This window comes from Canis aureus, chromosome 17, assembly GCF_053574225.1.
Source record: "Canis aureus isolate CA01 chromosome 17, VMU_Caureus_v.1.0, whole genome shotgun sequence".
Lineage (NCBI taxonomy): Eukaryota > Metazoa > Chordata > Mammalia > Carnivora > Canidae > Canis > Canis aureus.
In genome coordinates, this window is record NC_135627.1 from 41,651,948 (window position 1) to 41,679,746 (window position 27,799).

General features: G+C 36.0%; 1 long non-coding RNA gene across 2 annotated transcripts in view; it reads left to right on the forward strand.

Annotated features, from left to right (window-relative positions):
• Positions 1 to 221: 221 nt before the first annotated feature.
• Positions 222 to 27,799, forward strand: part of LOC144287935 (uncharacterized) — a 315,519-nt gene continuing 287,941 nt past the window's right edge. For both annotated transcript variants that reach the window (XR_013355765.1, XR_013355764.1), the window contains exon 1: positions 222 to 446. This is a non-coding gene — a long non-coding RNA (uncharacterized LOC144287935). The remainder of the gene's footprint in view (positions 447 to 27,799) is intronic.

Genomic DNA, 27,799 nt, shown 5'->3' on the forward strand with positions numbered 1-27,799 from the left:
ATGTTCCTGTAAAAGCTGCTTGACCAAGGACTTGGTCAGGCAATTCCCCCAAAAGCTAAGCTAACTTCGGGCTATATACACATTGCCTTGGTCCTTGATCTTTTTAAAGGTCAGAAACACAAGCCCCCAGCCAATCAGGTGCTGTTCCCGCCCACCGTTTCCGCTTCCGCTTCCGCTTCCAGGGTATAAAAGAGCGCCGGAAACCCCCCCCCCAGGCTTCTACTGCACTAACGGTGAGGTGCTGGGTTCCTTCCGTCCTTGCGCTGTTTAACCCTGACTGAAGGGCCTCAAATTTGTCACTAAATAGTTTTAGTTTTGAGATGTTGCCGTTCTTGCAAGGAGACGGAACCCAAGACAGCCGCTGGAAATTCCACGGCGGCCCTCCTCCAGGCAACGCTCGACCTCCTGGCTGTTCGGGTTCTGCTTCCTCCCGCTCGCTGAGACCGGTAAGCTTTTGTGAGGCGCGGCTCCTCTTGTTTTGTGTTGCGAGCTCTTCGAGTTTTGTTGCTTTTCAGCCTTCCGGGTGCAAAATCGCGGTGTGAGGATTGCAATTTTTCAGGGAGGCCTCGTGGGGCGCCCACAGCGTTTGGGTTTGTGGATGAGCTCAGGTACGTGGTAAGCGTCTCCGGGAGGACCTCCCAGGTCTCGGGAACCGTGCACAGGCAGCTGGAAAGCTTAACCGTCTGGTTAAGTAGAGAGGATTATTTCCACAGGGCAAAATAATGATCTGAAGACGGCTGTGGAGGGACTCAAAGAAGCCTTGAGGTAAGTCCACTGTATAGACGACTGAGGAACTTGGGAAAATAAATTAAAAAAAAAATTTTTTTTTTGGACGGTTTTGACGAATGGCATATCAAAGTGTCAATGGGCACAAGTCATACTATGAAAAGCCATTAGGGCACCCACCACTGTGAAGAAATCTTGTGAAAGGAGTAATCTATTGTCAGTGGACATCTCAGAAGCCAAGTTGCAAAATTGGTGGACAGGCATCAAGGACTTCAAAGCTGTTAGATTACTCACCACCTAACTTTAAGACTCCTTGTGCTAGGATAAGTTGGTCATGGAATGTATTAGATTGACACTAGGTCACTGGCCAACCTCAAGAAAATTTCTGTTATAAAATTTCTTGTTATAAAGATACACTGTGAAACACCACAGTGTTTCTCACCCAGCATTGCACCCCTTTTTAGGTATTCGTTTAGCTCTGAGACACTCAAAATTTAGCTACATAAATGAGAGCCTCCAGTTTCAAGAATAGGGCATGTCATCTTCCAGCATACCTGCTTATTTTATCTCTAAAAACAGTGGTTTTCGTAGCTCTGGATATTCTTTTTTAAAAAAGGCAAAATTTTGCTAAGACAATGTAGCATACAGTGGCCACTATGAGAAATGTTCCAATTAAATACAATAGTTCATTGAAAAAGTGTACTTGAAAGCAAGGCCTCCGAAATCAAACAGAATGGGATACCTAATTTTAATTGGCAGGCAGAAGGCTTTAAAAGTTTTCAAGATTCTAAAATAGCTTAGTTGAAAAATTCATTGCAAAGCCTAATGAAGAATTAAAGATACAAGAGGCACCTAAAACAAAATACTGTATAAGGCTGTTGAGACCCCTGCTACACCACTTTACTGTTTTTTTAACCTGAGTACACAGTCTACTGATCCTCTATCTGAATTACCTTTCTACTCTGAAGAGACTGGAAGAGTGTACCCAGATGTCTACCAACTCTTGGCCTTATAGTTGTAGTAGCTCCAAGACCAGAAACCTAAAACGAATAGCTGAGGGTTCCTCTTTTTATCCTCTTAGGAGTCTATCATCAAAACACTGGCCCACACATTGATGAGACAGTGGGGAAAAAACTGAAACACTGGGGAAAAAAGATTATCCTCACAGGTTATATCAAAGCCTTTCCCACTACCTGGAATAGCCCATATCTTCCCTCACAGGAGGGCCACCATATGGGCCTCTCCCAGGGTTGACAGGACTCCAGCGGATTCTCTGGTAAGCCGGTACCAGTTATTCCTTTCATTAGCCAAAGGGAAACTCAAAGGAAAATTAATGGAAAACCTTGCCAAATTTTTGTAGATATCAGAGCTACACTGTCTATTTTAAACCCCACTCTCCAGGGAGCCTGCAGATTGGATTCTGGGAGAACTGGCAAAAACCATTGAAGAATTCTTACCATAGAATTTTTTTTTTTTTTTTTAAACCAGAGTTCTCTTTCTGGAATCTCTGTAGGGCTTGGTTGATTCAAAGTGCAGATGGCAGCATTAACAAAGCTAAACAAAACTGAAAAGGGAAGATAGAATTCTAAGACTCCTGTACAACCATAGCTGCTGTTTAGGTCTATTCTTCTTTTCATAGTTGTGATTATACAAAAGGAACCAAGTTATATTCAGCTTTTTAGCATAGCATCATAAAACATAAAACAAACAAAAAACCATCCACTTCCAGATTCCCTTTCCAGTGTTTTTACTCAGAATTCACATTCACATACCAGCAGCATAGATTTTTTTTTTTTTTTGGCATCTTTTAACATCCTCATGACTCTGATATGTCTCTGTTATTAACTTAAATCATTATATGGGCTTGTAGAAATCCTACTAATCCTCCAAGTCTTGGCTCACATTTTACATTTTAAACAGAGCCTCTGAAATACCAACCAATAGGAAGCAATCTTTCTTTATTCTAAATAACAGGATTAGTATGCTTTCCAAAATGTACTGACTCTCATTTCTCAGGCACAGGTTCTTGGTCTGATTCTGGAAGAATGTTTTACATGTTGGATATTCTCAGTATGTCTCTCCTTGTGTCATTCCCCTTAATATACTGAAATTCAGAGTGAAAGATCTACACTATGTAAGTCTTCCATGTATACATTTATGTACACGTTCACATACAGAAACATTTGCATACCACATCAATGCCTTAAGTATCATATGTAAGAACAGATGAGCACAGATTATAAGCCATTTGACACAACTAAAATCCACATCTACAGTATTTTTATCGAAAAGAACAAGATTTTAGAAGAATTGATTTTATTTTGTAATAACCACCCACTACTATTAGTAATATGGACAACTGAAGCATCATTATTAATATTATTCATCATACTCAGATAATTTATTAAGATGGGTGATCCTAGTGTCAGAGTTAAAGTGACATTTGGGAATTGTTTTTATTATTTATTGTTTTTTTATGCTTTTGAGAATGAGGCTTTATAAACTGAAGCTTTTGTGGAATTTCATTCATTCTACATAAATTTTATCAACCTGTTACTTGTAGAAAGTATTTTGCCCTCCAAAATCATTTTGTTACCCTGAAATGGTTACCTTAAAATAAGTATAGGATAATTTGTGTTATTTTTCATAATCAATCTGCATTGTAAATTTCCTGAGTACATAGGTTTTACCTTACCTGTAACAACAACTATAGGATTTTTTTTTATGGTTGTCTTATTGTTTTGAATTACCTGTATGGAGAGTTGTTATAAGCAGAAAGTAAGAGATAACAAGTGTATGTGTTGGAGTATCTATACTACTTCATGTAATCCATATACAGGGAATTTCCATAGGGAAACAAGTTACAATGATTACATATGACATTCTTAATTAATTAATTAATTTATTTATGATAGTCACACAGAGAGAGAGAGAGGCAGAGACACAGGCAGAGGGAGAAGCAGGCTCCATGCACCGGGAGCCCAATGTGGGATTCGATCCCGGGTCTCCAGGATCGCGCCCTGGGCCAAAGGCAGGCGCCAAACTGCTACGCCACCCAGGGATCCCCCATATGACATTCTTAAAATGCCTGCTCCCTTTTTTTGATAAGGATTTGAGACTTTTACTAAAAAAGAAAGGAAAGGTGAATAAATAAAGGTAAAAACATCTAACAGTATAGAATGTTGTTATGCACTGAAAGAACTGAGTAAGTAGCTGTTGCCAGTTTATAACTTTTTTCACATTAAAGGAATAACTCTGGATTGAGGCTAAAAATGATAATATGAAAACTTTCCAGAAAAATAGATGTTGCCAGGATTTTATAGCTAAAGGTGCAACATAAATCTTGGAGGATCCATTGTGATCCAAAGCGGTTATTGCAAGACAGCATTAATAGTGCATGTCTTAAAATAAAACTGGACAAGAGCAGAGCACTTTAAAATGACTTTGGAAAGAGAAATATCCTTATATGAATTGAAGTCAACGCTCCATAGTAGGACTGTTTATTATTATGGCTTATATTCTTTATAACACAGGACAGTGATTAACAGTAACTATATTTTTAATTATTGGCATTCTATTATCTCAGTAACATGATAGTTACTAATGAGAATTGAAGGTCAGGAAAAAACAGTGAGAGATCTAAAAGCCACTTACCCATGTGTTACTCATATCTACTGTATAGTAACTGATCTATAATTACTTGGTAAATGATGAAGTTAAGCGTTGGAGAATCTTACCACTGAATGCTTCATTTATTTTTGAATTTCATATAGTTGCCATGCAATTAGTATTTACGAAGAATAATTCTCGATTCTCACACCATGACATCCCCCTCATTTCAGTCGATGTCATGATCATCGTATCCATAAATCAGGTCCCAAATCAATCAACCAACCATCAAAATAAACAACCAAAGTCATTCTTCATTACTTTCTCTTATCTCTCTCAACCAATACTATGTTTACCTGAAAATATACTCCAAAGCCCTCATCTCTCTCTACATCTACTATCACCACCCTTGAGAAAGTGCTATAATTTTTTTCCTGGACAGTCTTAAAAAACCTCCCAAACTGATCTTTCACTTGGAGTTTCATCCTCTGCACTCTAAATTGTAAGGAATGTGACTTAATATTTATTAAATAATAAATAAATTGGGCCATTGACTCCCCTGTTTAAAAATTTCTGTAGTTTCCCATTAGCCTTTGAATACAGGTCCCTCTAATCTCAGTTTTCAAGATCCTACATGAAGTGAAGTGCCTTCTGCCTCCCTCTCCAATCTCCTGTATTACTTTTTTTTATATCTCCCTGCCCTCTAGTAACAAGCTTTTTTTTTTTTCTAATTACATGCAGTGTTTATTCTACTTCAAGATCTTTGTACAAGTTTCTACCTCTGGGTGAACTGCTCTTCCCCCCGACACTCACATGGTTGACTAGCTCTTGTTATTCAGGTCTTACTTCAGAAGTCTGTTTTGTGAAGCCTTCTCTGACCATACCCTCTGAGGCAGGCTACAGATACTCTCTACCATAGTGCCTGAATTTATTTTATTTATGGGATGTAACACTCAGATACTCTCATATCTGTTTATTTATTGTCCAAAACCTTACTACATACAAAGTCCACAAGGCAGGTAAGACTTGTTTTACAACTTTGAAGAATGCCAAAAGCTAGAAGGAAGTTGGAATGAAAAAGTGAGTTTAAAATTCTCATGCCAGGATAGAGATGGACAGGAATTATTAAAAATATCTCTAATAGAGATAATGCCATTTGAAAGCTGGTGTAATACTCTGACTCAATTTTTTTATGCTTGACTGATGATACCTTTCTAGTGTCAGCCTTCCTTCTTCCCCTCTTAGCTCACAACTAGGCAAACTGATAAGAAAGCTTGCCCCATTCCTTGCCTTTAAGAATCTGTGGGATGTTCAATTCATACAACTCTGCCTACTTAGGAACCCTTTCCCCACCCCCAGCCATAACCACTCATGTTTTCATTCTCTTAAGTCACTCCAGCCAATTTTGGGTTCCATTAGGTAATACCCTGCTCTTCTCAGAAAGTCCCATCACTTTGAGCGATAAATTTTTCATACCATCTTGGTGTGTATCAGTTATTAGTGTTGACATCTGAACTTATTAATTAGGAAGGGGTCTATACCACCTTTCATAATGACCACAAGAACTGATCTTTTGTTAATTGAGAATTTCAAAAATAAAAATTGGATCATATCATTGTAAGACATTTTGCTTGAATACTATAGTATAATGTGGATATTTTAAAATTGTTTCTACTTTCATATGTAACTTCAGACAATATTGTTGATTCTTGCTAAAAAAATTGGGAGTATTTTTCAGTTAAATTGTGAAGCTCTTAGTTTGTATCAAGACTGAATGAATTAATATTGTTTTTGTAATCTTAATGTGAAGTTATGATATGTATTGCATTTATGGAATTAGAACCATATCTCTCCATAGTGTATTTACTTGATTGCTAAAATTAGCATTTTTTTGGTGACATGAATTTGTATTCATTATTAAACTGTGTAATCTAAACATTTGCTACGATGTTAGCAGATCATTATTTTTTATAAACTAAAGTATAATTAGGAAGATGTCATATGAAAATAATATTCAGGAATTTATTGTGAGAAGATGGAAAGGTCAAGATGTGATATGAAACTTCTTTGTAATCACCTTGCTATAGTTACACCTGATGATTGTAGACTATATTACAATAACTGCAAGTCAGTAATACAATAATAAAATCAGAAATTAGTTGGTCATCTTTATCTGTGGTTACTAAAAGACTTCAGGGTGCATTTACAGGGATAAGCACAGAAGCTAGACTTTTAAAAGACTGGCTTAAATCCAGTTTGTGTTGATTAAAATTCATTATTGAAGTCGATAAAACAGCAGCATATACTTTAATCCATATGTTGACTTAAGAAAAAGAAAGTGTTGTTACTGAGTCTTAGTTTCCATTTCTCTAGAAGGAAGAGAAGTGTACCTAATGCATCTGGATGGGCGTTATTGAGACAGTTGTGGGAGGGATGACTCTTCAGTTTGGAATGTGCTTAGCTACCACAAACTTCCATCAAGGCCAGCATTGACTGTGTGCTATAAACACAGTCTTGACACTATATATTTTGTATATCATGTAATTATGTACTAACACATTTTCTTTATTCTGATTGATGTCTCATTAAAAGACATTCATTTTTTAAATTAATTGATCATTTAAGACATTTATTGAGAGCTATGTGTCAGGCACTATGCAATTTTATTGTTGTCATGCTTAAACATTTTGCTAACTTTTAAAGATTTATTTTAGATAGAGTACATGCATGAGAGCAGGGGAAGGGGGAGAGGGAGAGAATATCCAGCAGATTCCCTACTGAACAGGGAGCCTGTCATGGGGTTTGATCTCATGACTCTGAGATCATGTCCTGAGCTGAAATTGAGAATCAGATGCTTTATTGACTGATCCAACCCAGTGCCCCTGTGCTACTAACTTTTAATAGATAAGTGTTCTGTTTCAGTGACTACCTACGTGAAAATTGTATATAAACTTTCAGAATGCCCCACTTGCTTTTATTTATATTAATGGTTCCCTGGGGATCCCTGGATGGCTCAGCAGTTTGGCGCCTGCCTTTGGCCCCGGGCACGATCCTGGAGACCCGGGATCGAGTCCCACGTTGGACTCCCGGCATGGAGCCTGCTTATCCCTCTGCCTGTATCTCTCTGCCTCTCTCTCTTTCTCTCTCTCTCTCTCTCACTCTCATAAATAAATAAATAAATAAAAATCTTAAAAAAAAAATTTAATGGTTCCCCAGCTGTAGTCTGGATATTTTTGCTAGACTTTTGACTTAAAAATTAACTTGAGATCCTGTTTAAAATTCAGATATCAAAAAAAAGAATTCAGATATCAAGTCCCCCACCAGAAATATAATATTTTGGGGTGAATCCCAGGAGTCAACATTTTCCTGCCAACTTTGCTAATGATTTCTTTAGAATGCAATATTTGAAAGTTAGAAGGTTGTCTTTAATTATATGGTGATCAAGGATAAGAATAGAAAGAGTATATTGCTCCATAATCTCTGAAAAGTCTCCATGTCAGTGTGCTAGGTAAATAATGAGATTCCTTTGTTTTACTAATCTATAATCCACATCTTTTATATTAATTGGTAATTCTGTGGAATTTTCTAAATTTACTTTGTAAATGGAATATTTTCCATGTGTTATCACTTAGAAAATTTCCTTGTTTAAGAAAAATGAACATGGGGGCACCTGGGTGGCTCAGTGGTTGAGTATCTGCCTTTGGCTCAGGTCTGATCCTGGGGTCCTGGGATCAAGTCTTGTATTGGGCTCCCCACAAGGAGCCTGATTCTCCCTCTGCCTATGTCTCTGCCTCTGTGTCTCTCATGAATAATAAGTATAATCTTTAAAAAAAAAATGAACATGAAAAACTTCATGAAATGTTTGATATATACTGACAAAATTATTGTATTGATTTATTTATCAAGCCAAGACAGTAGATTATAGAGCTACATGAGGTAAATAAAATTTACAGTTTTTTTTTTTATTTCATAAAAAGCAATTGACTAATACTGGGCTTATTTGTATTCTTTTGATTCTTTTAATCTAGGAGAGATGGTTTAATGGAAACATGAAGTTTTGAAAAAAAAACTATCATCAGGAATCAGGGCTAAAATTATTGGTAGATTAGAATTTTGACAAAATTATATTATGGAGTGTTGGACTTCATTTTTCTTAGAAAAATAGAAATATGTATGCATATTTATCTATCATCTCACCTATCTATTGGGAGAAATGTATTCCTATATTGCATGCTATTAAATGATGCTGGACTAATTCTTAAATGAAATCCACTAAAGCAAAGAGACCGTGAGCCAGACAGGTTGGAAAATATCTTCACATACATCACTCAGCTAGCCATTGAAATGAAAAATCTTCCTCATGGCAGATGAACAGCCTGGGGGTTGTTCAGTTTGTCATAGTGGATAAAGGCTTTTTCTAGCACACTGCATTAATTTTTGCCAAGCAAGAGGGGAAAAAAAAGGATTAAATATTTCACACAAGCCCAGAGTGCCATATATGTTTTAAAGTTTGAAGGAATTATATATTCACAGGATTGTTTCTGTCCTTCCCCTGATAATAGTTATATGATGTGTTTAATGAGAGCATAATATTTACTAAAGTTTCAAGTAGACATTATGAAAAGGAATAGCTCATAGGCAAAGATATCAAGCATCATGTGGCAAACAGGGTGACATATTAGTTCCTTGTGATACATCAAGTGCAAATATTACTAAAAATACCAAGTTACAAAAGCTGCAAGGTCCATTCCCTATCCTTATTCTATTCCATAAAGGGAATTGTTCTCCAGGGGCATCTACTGAGAGCGTGTACAAAAGAAATGAGGTTAGTTTTATTAATTTACTTTCTTCACAACTGAATAGCCATAGCGTTATTCTTTCATTCCCCTTGGCGCTACTTTGTTCCTTTCTTTAATAACAGTAAATGTGAAAAATCAGGATTTGTTTTATTCAGCTTCATTTCACTGGGAGCGCTGTAGGGAGATGAGATTTGAAACTGTTCACCATAATGTATAGGATATGTGGATTCACTTTACTGATGATGCGGTATCACTGTAAATGACTCACTTTGGGATATACGGCTTTATCAGAGCATTAAGTCTTGAACTCTTGACTCTCTTTGAGTGGCACTGGCAATTGCTTAGGAAGAATTGCTGAGATCTGTAAGTGGTATTCCTTTTCTCAATGTTCTGTAGTCAGTGCAAACAGAGCTTGTTGGCAAACACAGTGACAGCTAAAAAAAGGACATTTGGGATAAGCTTTCTATCATATAAATAAATGTAAGTTTTCCTACAGAAAAGCTAATTTACATGATAACAGGAATCCCCAGATTTTCCATCTGGAGCACCATTCTTTCTATACAGGTACTGAGAATTAAATGATGAAATTGGTCAAGATATTTATTCATATGTCACTTATAGTGTAATATGGAGACAATGAACAAGGAAATATGTGATACCTATATACATGTATATATAAATTTATAATATATATATTTAGTTGTGAAGGGAAGAACAAAGCAATAGCTAAGTGTTGAGAAATACTTTATGATTAGTGAGATTTTCTTGTGAAATAACATTTCAGTCGACCCTTGAAATTTAGAACAAGTCAGCCTTTCAGAATACAGAGAAAATCTTTTTATGAAGAAGGCACAACATATGTAAAGACCCTGAATTTGGAAACCTGTTAACACAGAATTTAAGAAACATTAAGCAAAATATAAGAGTAAAAATTCACATCAGTGGATTTTTTTCACCCATATCTCTTGAATATTTCCTAAAGTCTAGGCACTTTGATAGGCATGAAGTTGTATTAAATAACTGTCCAAACCTTATATACATGGGGCTCCTAGCATAGAGAGGAATTGAGTAGACACAGGGGAAATAAAGGAGCAATTTGTGACTTACTAACATGAAAGAAAGTTCTTAAATTCTCTGTTCTTCAGTTTGCTCAACAATGAATGAAGAATTAATACTAACTTGTGAATTTAATGATCCTGCAATCAGCATAAAGGCATGGACATTTTAAAACTTATTTGGGAAATTATTTCATGTTTTAATTTTTAAAATGTCTGTAGAAACTCTTGTAAGATCCTATAAAACTCTTATATGGACGGCAAATGGATCTTAAAAATTTGTTTACTTTCTTTTTGGAAAAGCAGATATTAAACTCTTAGCTTGAAACAAACTCTCAAAAGATTTAACTCTGCTGTAGTAACCTATTTAGTTTTGAGAATAAGAAATCGGTCCTTTTGCTTTTATTTGGCTATGAGAAAAATCTTATAATGTTGCTTACAATGTGTTTTTAGATCTTTAAAATGAGTATATTTATACAAGAAGTAAATATAATCTCTTTGGAACTTTTAGTATATTGTGGAGAAGGTTAAAATCTTCTTTGACTTCTCCACCAATCTAGGTATCTGCTTCTTTCTCAGATATTATCTATCCACTTAAACATTTTACTTCAATGTGTTTTATACATAAATATTCAATAAACATGCTTGTAAAGTGTAGACAATATGTAGTAATCTTTTAGATTTATATATTTATCTCACTGTGAATATTTTTCTAGCAATATGATTTTATTATACGGAATCTTCACAATTTTTAATACATAATGTTATTCATTTAAAACACACTAGGCATGCCAAGAAAACAGGATCGAGAAATTGAAAAATAGAAGGAAAAAGACAAAAGAAAAAGATCCATAGTGATCCAGATATTCAAGTGAGGTGATAAAGATATTTATAATTGTAGTCAATATGTTACAGAAGATAGATGAAAAGATGGACAATTTAACTATAGAATTACAATTTATTAACCAATTTTTAATTCAGATATAAAACAAAAAATCTAAAATTAAGAACTCAGATGGCGGGAGGGGCAAGATGGCGGAAGACTAGGGTCTCCAAATCACCTGTCCCCACCAAATTACCTAGAAAACCTTCAAATTATCCTGAAAATTTATGAATTCGGCCTGAGAATTAAAGAGAGACCAGCTGGAATGCTACAGTGAGAAGAGTTCGCGCTTCTATCAAGTAGGAAGACGGGGAAAAAGAAATAAAGAAACAAAGGCCTCCAAGGGGGAGGGGCCCGCGAGGAGCCGGGCTGAGGCCGGGGCGAGTGTCCCCAGGACAGGAGAGCCCCGTCCCGGAGACGCAGGAGCTGCACCGACCTTCCCGGGCGGAAAGGGGCTCGCGGGGAGGTGGAGCAGGACCCAGGAGGGCGGGGATGACCTCGGGCCCCCGGGGACAGTAACAGACACCTGCGCCTCAGGAGAGCCCCACACCCCGCGGCCGAGCTCCCTAAGGGCTGCAGCGCGCACGGCGGGACCCGGAGCAGCTCGGAGGGCTCGGGGGCGGCTCCGCGGAGGGGGCTGCGGGGCAGGAGCGCGAATCCAACAGCCCAGGCCCCGGAGCACAGGGCGCCGGGACACAGCACAGGATCCGGCCTTCCCCCCGGGACAGGCAGAGGCCGGGAGGGCCCAGGACAGCAAGGACGCTCCTGCCCCGAGCTGAGCAGATCAGCGGCCCCGCCCCGGAGCCTCCAGGCCCTGCAGATGGAGAGCTCTGGAGCTACTGCGGGGGCTGACTCCAGGGCTGCAGAGCTGGGCCCGCCACTGGGGTTGTTCCTCCTGCGGCCTCACGGGGTAAACAATACCCACTGAGCCCTGCACCAGGTGGGGGGCAGAGCAGCTCCCCCAAGGCCTAACACCTGAGAATCAGCACAACAGGCCCCTCCCCCAGAAGACCAGCTGGACGGACAAGTTCCAGGGGAAGTCAAGGGACTTAAAGTACACAGAATCAGAAGATACTCCCCTGTGGTTCTTTTTTTGTTGTTGTTGTTTTGTTTTGTTTTTTTGTTTTGCTTTTTGATTTGTTTCCTTCCCCCACCCTTTTTTTCTTTTTCTTTCTCTTTTTCTTTCCTTTTTTCCTTTTTTTTCTTCCTTTTTTTTTTCTTTTTCTCTTTTCTTTCCTTCCTTCTCTCCTCTCTTTTTCTCCTTTTCCTAATACAACTTGCTTTTGGCCACTCTGCACTGAGCAAAATGACTAGAAGGAAAACCTCACCTCAAAAGAAACAATCAGAAACAGTTCTCTCTCCCACAGAGTTACAAAATCTGGATGACAATTCAATGTCAGAAAGCCAATTCAGAAGCACTATTATACAGCTACTGGTGGCTCTAGAAAAAAGTATAAAGGACTCAAGAGACTTCATGACTGCAGAATTTAGATCCAATCAGGCAGAAATTAAAAATCAATTGAGGGATCCCTGGGTGGCTCAGCGGTTTAGTGCCTGCCTTCGGCCCAGGACATGATCCTGGAGTCCTGGGATCGATTCCCACGTCGGGCTCCCTGCATGGAGCCTGCTTCTCCCTCTGTCTGTGTCTCTGCCTCTCTCTCTCTCTCATGAATAAATAAATAAAATCTTTAAAAAAAATAAAAAAATAAAAAAAATAAAAATCAATTGAATGAGATGCAATCCAAACTAGAAGTCCCAACGAGGGTTAATGAGGTGGAAGAACAAGTGAGTGACAGAGAAGACAAGTTGATGGCAAAGAGGGAAACAGAGTAAAAAAGAGACAATTAAAAGACCATGAAGATAGATTAAGGGAAATAAATGACAGCCTGAGGAAGAAAAACCTACGTTTAATTGGTGTTCCTGAGGGCGCCGAAAGGGACAGAGGGCCAGAATATGTATTTGAACAAATTCTAGCTGAAAACTTTCCTAATCTGGGAAGGGAAACAGGCATTCAGATCCAGGAAATAGAGAGATCCCCCCCTAGAATCAATAAAAACTGTTCAACACCTCGACATTTAATAGTGAAGCTTGCAAATTCCAAAGATAAAGAGAAGATCCTTAAAGCAGCAAGAGACAAGAAATCCCTGACTTTTATGGGGAGGAGTATTAGGGTAACATCAGACCTCTCCACAGAGACCTGGCAGGCCAGAAAGGGCTGGCAGGATATATTCAGGGTCCTAAATGAGAAGAACATGCAACCAAGAGTACTTTATCCAGCAAGGCTCTCATTCAGAATGGAAGGAGAGATAAAGAGCTTCTAAGACAGGCAGGAACTGAAAGAATATGTGACCTCCAAACCAGCTCTGCAAGAAATTTTAAAGGGGACTCTTAAAATTCCCCTTTAAGAAGAAGTTCAGTGGAACAATCCACAAAAACAAGGACTGAATATATATCATGATGACACTAAACTCGTATCTCTCAATAGTAACTCTGAACGTGAATGGGCTTAATGACCCCATCAAAAGGCGCAGGGTTTCTGAAGGATAAAAAAACAGAATCCATCTATTTGCTGTCTACAAGAGACTCATTTTAGACAGAAGGACACCTACAGCCTGAAAATAAAAGGTTGGAGAACCATTTACCATTCGAATGGTCCTCAAAAGAAAGCAGGGGTAGCCATCCTTATACCAGATAAACTAAAATTTACCCCGAAGACTGTAGTGAGAGATGAAGAGGGACACTATATCATACTTAAAGGATCTATCCAACAAGAGGACTTAACAATCCTCAATATATATGCCCCGAATGTGGGAGCTGCCAAATATATCAATCAATTATTAACCAAAGTGAAGAAATACTTAGATAATAATACACTTATACTTGGTGACTTCAATCTAGCTCTTTCTATACTTGATAAGTCTTCTAAGCACAACATCTCCAAAGAATCGAGAGCTTTAAATGATACACTGGACTAGATGGATTTCACAGATATCTACAGAACTTTACAACCAAACTCAGCTGAATATACATTCTTCTCAAGTGCACATGGAACTTTCTCCAGAATAGACCACATACTGGGTCACAAATCGGGTCTGAACCGATACCAAAAGATTGGGATCGTCCACTGCATATTCTCAGACCATAATGCCTTGAAATTAGAACTAAATCACAACAAGAAGTTTGGAAGGACCTCAAACACGTGGAGGTTAAGGACCATCCTGCTAAAAGATGAAAGGGTCAACCAGAATATTAAGGAAGAATTAAAAAGATTCATGGAAACTAATGAGAATGAAGACACAACCGTTCAAAATATTTGGGATACAGCAAAAGCAGTCCTAAGGGGAAAATACATCGCAATACAAGCATCCATTCAAAAACTGGAAAGACCTCAAATATAAAAGCTAACCTTACACATAAGGTTAGAGCTAGAGAAAAAGCAACAAATAGATCCTACAGGAGAAGAAGAGAGTTAATAAAGATTAGATCCTACAGGAGAAGAAGAGAGTTAATAAAGATTCGAGCAGAACTCAACGAAATCGAGACCAGAAAAACTGTGGAACAGATCAACAGAACCAGGAGTTGGTTCTTTGAAAGAATTAATAAGATAGATAAACCATTAGCCAGCCTTATTAAAAAGAAGAGACAGAAGACTCAAATTAATAAAATCATGAATGAGAAAGGATAGATCACTACCAACACCAAGGAAACACAAACAATTTTAAAAACATATTATGAACAGCTATACGCCAATAAATTAGGCAATCTAGAAGAAATGGACGCATTCCTGGAAAGCCACAAACTAACAAAACTGGAACAGGAAGAAATAGAAAACCTGAACAGGCCAATAATCAGGGAGGGAATTGAAGCAGTCATCAAAAACCTCCCAAGACACAAGAGTCCAGGGCCAGATGGCTTCCCAGGGGAATTGTATCAAACGTTTAAAGAAGAAACCATACCTATTCTCCTAAAGCTGTTTGGAGAGATAGAAAGAGTTGGAGTACTTCCAAATTCGTTCTATCAGGCCAGCATCACCTTAATTCCATAACCAGACAAAGACCCCACCAAAAAGGAGAATTACAGACCAATATCCCTGATGAACATGGATGCAGAAATTCTCAACAAGATACTGGCCAATAGGATTCAACAGTACATTAAGAAAATTATTCACCATGACCAAGTAGGATTTATCCCTGGGACACAAAGCTGGTTCAACAACCGTACAACAATGTGATTCATCATATAGCAAGAGAAAAACCAAGAACCGTATGATCCTCTCATTAGATGCAGAGAAAGCATTTGACAAAATACAGCATCGATTTCTGATCAAAACTCTTCAAAGTGTAAGGATAGAGGGAACATTCCTCAGCATCTTAAAAGCCATCTACGAAAAGCCCACAGCAAATATTGTTCTCAATGGGGAAGCACTAGGAACCTTTCCCCTAGGATCAGGAACAAGACAGGGATATCCACTCTCACCACTGCTATTCAACATAGTACTGGAAGTTCTAGCCTCAGCAATCAGACAACAAAAAGACATTAAAGGCATTCAAATTGGCAAAGAAGAAGTCAAACTCTCCCTCTTCGCCGATGACATGATACTCTACATAGAAAACCCAAATGCCTCCACCCCAAGATTGCTAGAACTCATACAGCAATTTGGTAGCGTGGCAGGATACAAAACCAATGACCAGAAATCAGTGGCATTTCTATACACTAACAATGAGACTGAAGAAAGAGAAATTAAGGAGTCAATCCCATTTACAATTGCACCCAAAAGCATAAGATACCTAGGAATAAACCTAATCAAAGAGGTAAAGGATCTATACCAGAAAAAGTATAGGACACTTCTGAAAGAGATTGAGGAAGACACAAAGAGATGGAAAAATATTCCATGCTCAGTGATTGGCAGAATTAATATTGTGAAAATGTCAATGTTACCCAGAGCAATATACACATTTAATGCAATCCCTATCAAAATACCATGGACTTTCTTCAGAGAGTTAGAACAAATTATTTTAAGATTTGTGTGGAATCAGAAAAGACCCCGAATAGCCAGGGGAATCTTAAAAAAGAAAACCATATCTGGGGGCATCACAATGCCAGATTTCAGGTTGTACTACAAAGCTGTTATCATCAAGACAGTGTGTTACTGGCACAAAAACAGACACATAGATCAATGGAACAGAATAGAGAACTCAGAAGTGGACCCTGAACTTTATGGTCAACTAATATTCGATGAAGGAGGAAAGAGTATCCATTGGAAGAAAGACAATCTCTTCAATAAATGGTGCTGGGAAAATTGGTCATCCACATGCAGAAGAATGAAACTAGACCCCTCTCTTTCACCATACACAAAGATAAACTCAAAATGGATGAAAGATCTAAATGTGAGACAAGATTCCTTCAAAATCCTAGAAGAGAACACAGGCAACACCCTTTTTGAACTTGGCCACAGTAACTTCTTGCAAGATACATCCACGAAGGCAAAAGAAACTAAAGCAAAAATGAACTATTGGGACTTCATCAAGATAAGAAGCTTTTGCACAGCAAAGGATACAGTCAACAAAACTCAAAGACAACCTACAGAATGGGAGAAGATATTTGCAAATGACATATCAGGTAAAGGGCTAGTTTCCAAGATCTATAAAGAGCTTATTCAACTCCACACCAAAGAAACAAACAATCCCATCATGAAATGGGCAAAAGACATGAACAGAAATCTCACAGAAGAAGACATAGACATGGCCAACACGCAGATGAGAAAATGCTCTGCATCACTTGCCATCAGGGAAATACAATACAAAACCACCATGAGATACCACCTCACACCAGTGAGAATGGGGAAAATTAACAAGGCAGGAAAACACAAATGTTGAAGAGGATGCGGAGGTAAGGGTACCCTCTTACACTGTTGGTGGGAATGTGAACTGGTGCAGCCACTCTGGAAAACTGTGTGGAGGTTCCTCAAAGAGTTAAAAATAGACCTGCCCTACGACCCAGCAATTGCACTGTTGGGGATTTACCCCAAAGATACAGATGCAATGAAACGTAGGGACCCCTGCACCCCGATGTTTATAGCAGCAATGGCCACAATAGCCAAACTGTGGAAGGAGCCTCAGTGTCCATCGAAAGATGAGTGGATAAAGAAGATGTGGTTTATGTATACAATGGAATATTACTCAGCTATTAGAAATGACAAATACCCACCATTTGCTTCAACGTGGATGGAACTGGAGGGTATTATGCTGAGTGAAGTAAGTCAGTCGGAGAAGGACAAACATTATATGTTCTCATTCATTTGGGGAATATAAATAATAGTGAAAGGGAATATAAGTGAAGGGGGAAGAAATGTGTGGGAAATATCAGAAAGGGAGACAGAACGTAAAGACTGCTAACTCTGGGAAACGAAGTAGGGGTGGTAGAAGGGGAGGAGGGTGGGCGGTGGGAGTGAGTGGGTCATGGGCACTGGGGTTTATTCTGTATGTTGGTAAATTGAACCCCAGTAAAAAATAAATTAAAAATAAATAAATAAATTAGAAAAAGAAATAGAACGCAGATGGAATTAAAGGTACTTAAGACACATTCAAGACAAGTTTATAGAACTGGTAAATGGTCAATAGAAAATTTCCAAAACAATGTACTGATAGGAAAAATAAAAATGTAAAAGATAGATGGAGCCATAGAAGCACATGGATATCAGCATAATGTTTAATATTCATATAATTGCATCTGAAAGGGTTGGGGAGAATAATGTGAAAAAGATATTGGTTATTGAAAAAAATTTAAAAAGTAAATGTTTAAAAAGAGAGTGGCAAAAATAAATAAATAAATAATAAATAAATAAATAAATAAATAAATAAATAATAAATAAAAAGAGAGTGGCTGTTTGTTTTCCAAAATTAATAAAATCCAGCAACTCAGATTTAGATTCTTGGTGAAATACAAACAGAATATGATAAGATTGCTGAAAAGTAAATTCATAGAGGAAACTTGAAATACAAAAAAATTCAGGGAATGATAGTAAGAATAGCCAATTTCTCAAAAAAAATGACATTTAGAAGACTGTTATTTAAAGTTTGGAAGGCTGTTATTTGAAGTTCTGGATATTGGTCTAGCTGGAATTTGATATCTTGGAAAAATATCCCTGAAAAATGAAGAAAATAAGTTTTTAACTAAGTAAAATAAATTTGTCATCAGAGAACTTTATCTAAATGAAAAAATGGGGCACCTGGGTGGCTTAGCCAGTTAAGCTTCTGACTCTTGGTTTTGGCTCAGGTTGTGATCTAAGGGTCCTGAGATTGAGCCCCATGGCAGGCTCTGTGCTCTGCACTCAGTTCAGAGTCTGCTTGAGTTTCTCTGTCCCTCTCCCTCTGCCACTCTTCCCACCCCCTCTCTCTCTCAAATCTTTAAAAATATAAAAAGAAAAACTGAAGGAAAACTTAGAATGAAACATGGTTGTGGGAAGGCATGGGAAAGGCAAATATGTACATAAAATTAATGGACACAGTTTGAACCTTGACTCTTCAAAACAATAATAGTAATATAGGGTTTAAAACATAAAAATTGAAATTCATTATAGAATTAGAGGCAAATGGTATTGCCATGCAATATAGTTCTAGCAATGTCAGAGAAGTGATGTAATAATAACAGTATGTATTAAATTGTATTAATTGCAAATATGGATTACAATCTATAAAGAAACAACTAAAATGATAGTATATGAAGGCAAAAGCAAATTTAAACCACAATACAAGTACACTACATATCTACAAGAGTGACTGAATGAGAAAGATTGAAAAAAAAAGCATGTGACTTTCTGAGTGGATAATTTTTAATACTGGATTTATATTATTGAGAATTTTAATATGTCATATGACTATGTTGTTAATGTTCTAAAGTATTTCTAGATTGTTTTTTCCATACTATCACTTTCTCTAGTCTATATTTATTTGAAAAGCATATGTAATCTCTTTTTGGAGTGGCATATATATTTTTTACCAAGAGTCTGTTGCAATTAACCTGAAATTATCTTTCACCATTTTCTAAATTACAATATTTTCTTAGTGTAAAATATTAGTTTAAGGATTATTTTCTCATAGAATTTTCTACTATTCTTTGGCTTCTATACTTTTAATTTAGGATTCTACTGAGTTCAAATTATATTTCCTCATGCGAGTAATATATTTTTAAATTCTGGATTTTTAAGAGATATTTTCTATATATATGATGCTCTGCAATTTCATTAAAATATATGTAGATGATACCTTTTTATGTATATTTCCAGTGACTCACTGTAGTTTCCAAATATACACATTGAAATCTTTTAGCAATTTTGGAAAATACTAAGATATTATATTTTCAAATATTGCTTTTCTTCTATTTTCTACTCTTAGGAATTCTATTCCCTTGATATATATTAGCTTTCATTTTGCCCTCCCTTTCTGTTAAACTTTCTCTTTTTTTTTTTAACTTTGTCTCTCCAAATTACATCTGAGATGTTTCTTCAGATCCATCATCTAGTTTACTAATTCTCTCTTCATCTATGTATTTCATTTTATTGTATCTAATCAATGTTGTTTTAATGTGTACAATTTTATTTTCTAAAAGTTTTGTTTTCTTCTCCAAATATTTCTGGTTCTTTTTGATAGTCATTTAGTCCTTGTTTGTATTTATAATGCCTTATATTTTTACTCATTTTTATTTTTGTTTAGTTTATTTCTGGTTTTGAGACAGAAAATTCCAACATAATGATTGAACCTCTGTTATCACTGTTATTTGTTTCTTCCAATTTAATTCATGTTGTCTATTTTTTATCTATGTAATCATTTTTTATTATTGATTTGTACTTAGCTTAATTTCTCAAGTAGGAATCCTTAGAGACTTGCTTTACTTCATGTTTTTTGGCTTTAGTTTCCTGTATTACAGAGAAGGGTATTATATGACTCACACTTTTCATGAGAATGAGATTGGCAATTCCTTTTGATTTTATGTATTTGTTCTATAATTTTGGCAGTTATCATAATAGGTTTAATGATTAAGCAGGCTTCCTAGTCTGAACCCTTATTTACATATTCATCATTTATTCAGTGAATCTGTGATGCTCAGTAGGTTCTGTAGTAGGTACTAGTAAGTCATTAAACACATACTGAGTTTCTAATATGAATGAACCCATCAATGTTTCTGATCCTGGGAGTATAGAAGTGGAAGGAACAGTAATGGTCTCAGTTCTAATGCAGATAGTGATCATATGCACACTAAACAAATAAAGATTTTTATTTTTATGTAATTGTAATACTAAGGACAAAAGGGAGGTACAAGAATGCAATAGTAGAGCAAACTGACCTGGAAGTTTGATTAGAGAATATTTTTAGTGAAAAGAAAATAAGATCAAATTCAGAGGGTAAAGGAAATATTCAAGACAGAGGGAAAAGCTTTTCTAAAAATTTTTATCATATGTTCAAAGGACAGAAGGAGGGTCATCGTAAATGTAATGCCAGGAACGAACAGCTACAGAATGAGTGCGGTAAACTGGTTTAGGATGAAACACAGGAGGACAACAGACAGACTGTGGGCTGCATTATGACTTTACACATTATTCTAAGATAAATGAGCCAAAATTGAAGTGATCACATAGGGAACTGATACTGTTATGTTTTTATTTTAAAATATCCCTCCTACTGTGCAATGAAAGAAGTATATCTACATATCTGTATAATTTTATGTGTCGTATATGCACTTTTTTTTTTCTGAATATGATAAGGACAACATGATATATAAGTTGAAGAAACTTTCTATGTGCAGTGAATGAAATATGTAGTGGGTGTTTCTGAAGTGTCGAGTGACAGGATGAAATTTCAAAGTATGTGAGAATTTGAATGAGTTTGTGTATTCTTGAATACATTTTGAGTGGGATAAGAGCAAGTTAAAAAACAAGACTGGATATATAAGTCAGCTGACCTAGCTTTAGGATGTTAGTATTTGTTGATACAAAGAAAGATAGTAAGCAAACTTTGCCTTTAATTAAGGCTCAAATAAATCAATGTCAACCCCCATCAGTGTACTGGTTGATAACTGATAAATCTAATCAATGTTTCACTATTTTAAAATATCCAGATATTTGCCTATAGCACATGAATTATTTGGATGTTTTGCTTTCTTTTCTTTTTTTAGTTTATATTTTTCACTTAGTGGTTATAATCTAAAGCTTGTTTTAGGGATTATAGATATCTCTGGTATTTAGACATATAGATACGGATTCCCTGTTTTCCATAAAAATGGACATTCAAAATATTATTCCAACCCTTTGGCACTTATGCATTTCTTCCAATCTTATCTTTCTCCTATATTCATCTTTCATATGTTGAAAATTAGATCAGAAAGACCTTAATTTCCTCAAAATTTTCTTAATTCCTATGTAACAGGGCATATTATGTACCCAATTAACAACCTCCTTATTTTTACCCATAAATTAGTAAGATTACCTATAAATTAGTAAGATTACCTTATGGTGTTGTGTCAGCAGTATTACCATCTTGCTTTTTTTCCTGTTTCTTTTATGTTAACATTTATTTTAACTACCCAACCCTTTTCTGAGAGGTGGCAAATACTCATAAGCGTTTCTTACATTTGCATATAATAAGCCAATTCTTATAAGCACAGTACTTTTCATTTGAGTATATTTTAAGCAGTTTTGTAAGGGTACAAGAAAACTAAATAAAAGTAGATTGAAAAAGAAGTACAATACATTTTGTAAATTTTTGGAAATTGGTTGAGTTCTAGCATAATTTTGAACAATGGGAAGATGAAAGAGACAGCAAACTTAGTCAAATCCAAGCTTAACTATATTTGAGCTAGATTTATCAATTTATCAAGAATTTGGCTTACAATGATCATTCTCTAATTTAGCTATAATGATTGTTCTCTTAAATTTCACAATAATGGTTTTTCCTGAGGAATTTGCCAATTCAAAAAGCAGTACCTAAGAGAAAGAGTATTTGAGCAGAACTTTAAGCAAATTCATGGAGTTAATTGGACTAAAATTGGAGGTTAGAGTCTTCCTAGACTTTTTGTCTATACTCATAAATACTCAGAAGTAATGATGAATGGGAAATGCAACAGGTCTCACAGAACTTCATTGTCAAAAACTTGACTAAATTTTATCTATAGTTGCTCATGCCATTACATTGATCACTCAAAATGAAGTTCTCTGGGAAAAGTTTCTCTGGGATAAGTTGGAACATTATCCAGTCTCAAATTAACTATAATTCTTTTTTACCCAAATGCAATGTGTTAGAGTAAATCAGAATAACTAGGTGAATATAAGAAAATTAGATGAGTAAAAACAAAAAAAAAAAAGAAAACTAGAAATATACACATAACTTTCTAGATCATGGAATTATCCAATAGGACCTTTGAAATATTTATGATTAATAAATTCAAGGAATTAAAGACAAAGTAAAAAATATCTCAATAGGGAAATGGACCTATAAATGGAAACAAATAGAAACATAAGTGCATAAAATATAATAACATAAATTAAGAGCCAAATGCTTGGATATAATAGAAATACATGCAAACAGAATTACTCAATACAGAACTAGGTCAGAAGAACATACTTATAAGGAGGGAAAAAGAATTTTAAGTAGAGAAAATAATGGAAAGGATATTGCAGATATAGTGAAAAGTTCTAATGCACATGTTATTGAGTTCTAGGAATACATAGAAAGAATAGAACAGAACCAATGTAAAAAATAGTGGCCAAGGACATCCCCAAACTCATGATTAATTCCAACATACAAACTCAAAAGGCAAAACAAATTCCACAATCTGGACAAAAAGAAAGAGTATCACAACTAAGCACATTGTAGTTGTCATTATACGTCCAGTCTTCATCCCAGTAACCGACTAATGCATACATCTTCACACTAGTGTAAGTAGTAGTTACCATTTACTCAGAAAAGCCCACTTCTTCAGACAGTTGCTCTCCGACAAAAGGGAAGCACCTCACTCCGGAGATTACCATCTCCTCCAGGAGAAACTCTCATGCCATTACTGATTAACATAGGTCAAAGTGATAGAAAAGGTTGGAGTTCAAATTCATGACTTAGGCAGATCTAACTCAGTAGTGCAATTCATGCTGCTGGGCTTCCTGAGCATCAGGTTTAAGCTAGATTGCAACTGATGCACTTTTTAATCAGCTTTTCATTTCATTCCCTACCTTGATCCAGTTACTCCCCTTCTCTTGAGAACGCTTCCATAGTAAGTGTCTTGCACAAGAATCACTCAAGTTTTGCTTCCTGAGAATTCTTTGTGAGACATACATCATAACATATATTCTGAAAATTAAATACAAGAACAGAATTTTAAAAATAAACTAAGGAAAAAAGACACACATGCTTCAAAAGAGCATTAAGAAGAATGATGGCAACTCCTTAGTAGAAACACAGGATGAGCGCCTTCAAATCCCGGAAGAAAATATTCTATCCAGATTTCAAGAGGATAAACACTTTCAATTCCTAGAAGAAAATAATCTACTCAGATCTCTATATACCACAATATTTTATCTAAAATATGAAGGTGAACCACATATGTTCTAATTAGAATGCAGACCATTCTCAGAAACAAAATTGTCAATTTTTTAAAAAGTCAAGATTACTTTGAAGAGAAAAGTAAGTACCCTAGAAAAAAACATGTGGAGAAGATTTACCATTTTAAGTTGAACTCTGACTCTTTCAAAAGAAAAAATAAAGTTTTGAGTTCACTGTTTTGGAAATAAAAATTTTGGTCAGAATTTGCTCAATCTGTAATCACCCAATAAACATGATCAAAGGTTGCCTTCTGGCTTCTATTACAAGATGGCAACTATGAGTACTCATTTATCCATAAATGTTAATACTTGGGACAAAGATTTCCTTATTAAAACTATATATGGATGAAAAAAATTTCCGCACATTTTGTATTAGGCCAAGTGTTGCTATTTTAATTACTTAAGTGAAGAAAGATGAATTAATCTTTGAGGGAAGTAGCATTGAATGTATACCAAATTTGACTATTTGATTCATCCAGCCATGACAGTTATAAACTAGAATGCTTAAAAACACATCTATGCTTCTGAGAAGGTAATAGCACACCATGCCTTCAGAGAGAATCTAGTGGTTATCCAGTTGCTGAAACTGGAAGGAACTGAATGACAAGCCATACCAAGAAAACATCTATTCCAACAAGAGATTGAGGTACATAAATATATTTTCAGACAAACATAAACTGATAGAATTTGTCTCTAGAAGACTAAATAAAATATTAGCAGTTATTTTACAGGAAAAAGGGAAGTGATTTAAAATGATAGGTCAGAAATTTAGGAAAGAATTAAGAGCAAGAGAAAGTATAAATATGTGGTCCAACTTTAACATGTATTGACTTTATAAGAAAATAATCTTTGGAGCACTTGAGTAACTCGGTCCAACTTTAACATGTATTGACTTTATAAGAAAATAATCTTTGGAGCACTTGAGTAACTCAGTCATTTGAGTGCCTGACTCTTAATTTTGGCTCAGGTCATGATTTCAGGGTTGTGAGATGGAGTCCCAGTGGAGCTCCACACTCAGCAGAGAATCTGCTTGAGATTCCCTTTCTCCCTCTGCCCCTCCTTCTGTGCTCTCTAAGAAGTAAATAAAATCTTTAAAAAGGGGGGGAGGGGAGAGAGAGAGAGAGAGAGAGAGAGAGAAAGAGAGAGAGAGAGGATCTCATGTTTATCCAGGCCCTTTGAGAAGACAAAACTGAGATAGGTTTAAATATACAAGTAATTCCTTAGACCTATTAGGGAAAATGAAGAGTGTTAGAAGAGGTGGGAGTGGTATCAGACTACAAAGCAGGTCTGACCCTAAATGGAGACCAGGAAAGGTTGGAGGGACCATTTTAGGTTGCACTATATATCTTGACAGGTGGGCAAAATAGAGAAGGAGGTACCAACACCCAGTTATAAAATAAATCATAGGGATGTGAATACAATATAAGGAATACAGTCAGTGACATTGTAATAATTTTATAACACTTGGTGCCTATCCTTATTATGTGAGCATTACATAATGTACAGAATGTTGAACCACTATGTTGTACACCCGAAACCAATAGGATGTTGTATGGCAACTATACTTTCATTTAAAAGAATAAAGGAAAAATAGGAAGATAGAGATTCTAAAACTGTAGTCTACCAACAAAGTAGTTCTATATCCCTCAGGTGTGGACTTGTGCTAGTAACTGTCATGATCAGTTTTTGGCTGGAAGCAGCCCATGGAAATGTAACCTAGAACAAACATAGTGATAGGTTTCAGAGATAAACAGGTAGGTGGTTGATCAGTTAGACTCCCTGTACTTGTAAATCTGATAATCACATTCTCATGGTATACACCCATTAGTAGAAATACTAGGTTATATGGAAGTAATATGTTAACTCTTTAAGAAAATGCTAATCTGGTTTTCTAAATGACATATTTAACTTTCCTAGATATATGATATGAGAATTCTGTTTCATTTACATCTCTGCCATCACTTCATATGGTCATTTTTTTTTTTTAGTTTTAGTCTAATAGATATATAATTGTATCTTATTAAATTTGTTAATTACTACTGATGCTAAACATCTTACATACTTATTTGCCATCGGTACATATTTTTGATTAAGTGTTTGAATCTTTTTTCATTTTTAATTGAATTGTCTTATTAAGTTGTAGGGATTCTTTTATGTATACTTGGGATATGTATCTTTCCTCAGATGTGTGATTTCAAATATTTCCTCTGTATGGGGCTTATCTATTCATTTTCTTAATATATTTTGAAAAGCAAACTTCTCCAAATTTTGAAGAAGTTCAATGAATCATTTTTTTCTTTTAGGGATCATACTTTTCCTGTTACATCTAAGAAATCTTGGCTTAACCAGGTCATAAAGATTTTCTACTTAGTTTTCTTCTAGAAATTTTATATACATAGGCTTTTTATTTAAGTCTACGATCTATTTTGAGTTAAATATTTATGTGTGTGAAGTAAGGATTTAAGTTCACTAATTTATATGTAAATATTCCAACCCAGCACCATGTATTAGAAAGACTCTCCTTTTTCCACTGAACTGCCCCAATACCTTTTTTGAAAATCAGTTGGTTATATATGTGTGGATCTATTTTTAGATCTTATACTGTTGCTTTAATTTATAGATTTTGATATATTATATATATAGATATATTATGATATTTTAATTATTGTAGCTTTATAATAAGTGTTGAAATCAGGTAGTGTAAGTTTGCCAACTTTGTGGATTCTCTGAATTACTACAAGAATTTCAGGGTAGGCTTCTTAATTTCTCCCCAAAATTCTGTAATTTTGAGAGGGATTATACTGAATTGGTAGGTCATACCTACCAATGTTGAGAGGTGTCAACCAGTGTTGATAACAATTAAGTAAAAAAATACTGAGTTTTCCCATCCACAAACATGGTATTGTTTTCATTTATTTGTAACTTCTTTAATTTTTTTTCACAAATATTTTTTACTTTTCAGTCTAAAGGTTTCCACTTCTTTTTTAAAGTATATTTGTTCATATTTTTATTTTCCTGGATGTTATTGTGAATGGAATTGTTTTTCAAATTTTATTGCTCCTTTTTTTGGGGGGGGTTAGTATTCATGTTATATAAATAAGTTAGAGATACTCCTGGTATATTGGCTCTTGTCTTGTTTACTATGTTGTTTATAGCAGTCTGGGACTGTTAGCTCAAAAGCTGCTGGCAGCAAACTCAAATTTTATACATCTTACTGCTTTAAATATATCTCAAGTAAACATTTTTAGCCATTTAGAGCCTTCCTGTTTTGCAAACCCTGCAAAATTGTATCCCACATATGCTAGCCATTGGTAGGACAAACACCCAAGTCTATAAAAGACCCCAGGGCAGCCCGGATGGCTCAGCAGTTTAGCGTGCTTTCAGTCCAGGGCGTGATCGCAGAGACCCCGGATCGAGTCCCACATCGGTCTCCCTGCATGGAGCCTGCTTCTTCCTCTGCCTGTGTCTCTGCCTCTTCTCTCTCTCTGTCTCTATGAATAAATCAATAAAATCTTAAAAAAAAAAACAAAAAACCCAAAAAGACCCCAGGTTGCTGCTGCATCTTGGAAGTTTCTGGCCAAGAAACTCCCTGCTGTATCGCTGATTAACAATGCCTAGACACACAAGCCCTCTCCAATTTGCCTTTCCCCTAGGAGTTCTCTTGCCCTCTTCTCCTTCTGGGTGATGGTCCCATCATACTGCTATCTCTGGAAGGCCTCCTTCTTTGAGGGAATACCTCCCTTATGCAGCCTGTCTAAATAAGCCTTGTCTACAACTGTCACCCTGTGCATGACTTTTTCATTGATCAGATTTAAAAACCTTGACCTCAAGAAATACAGAAATACAACTGGTACATATTAATCTTGCATCCCATGACCTTACTAAACTTTTTAATTTGTTCAAGTAATTTGTGTGTGTGTGTGTGTGTGTGCCTGTGAAGTATGCGTGTATTCCTTATGATTGTCTACATGAAGGATCATGTTATCTGTAATTTAAGATATTTTTTTAATTTTCTAATCTACATGATTTTAATTCCTTCTTATTGCTTTATTTAAGTGGCTATGCACTCCAATACAATTTTTTTGGCTGTTTTCTTTTTTTTTTTTTTTTGGTTGTTGTATGGGATCCTACCCTCATGGTT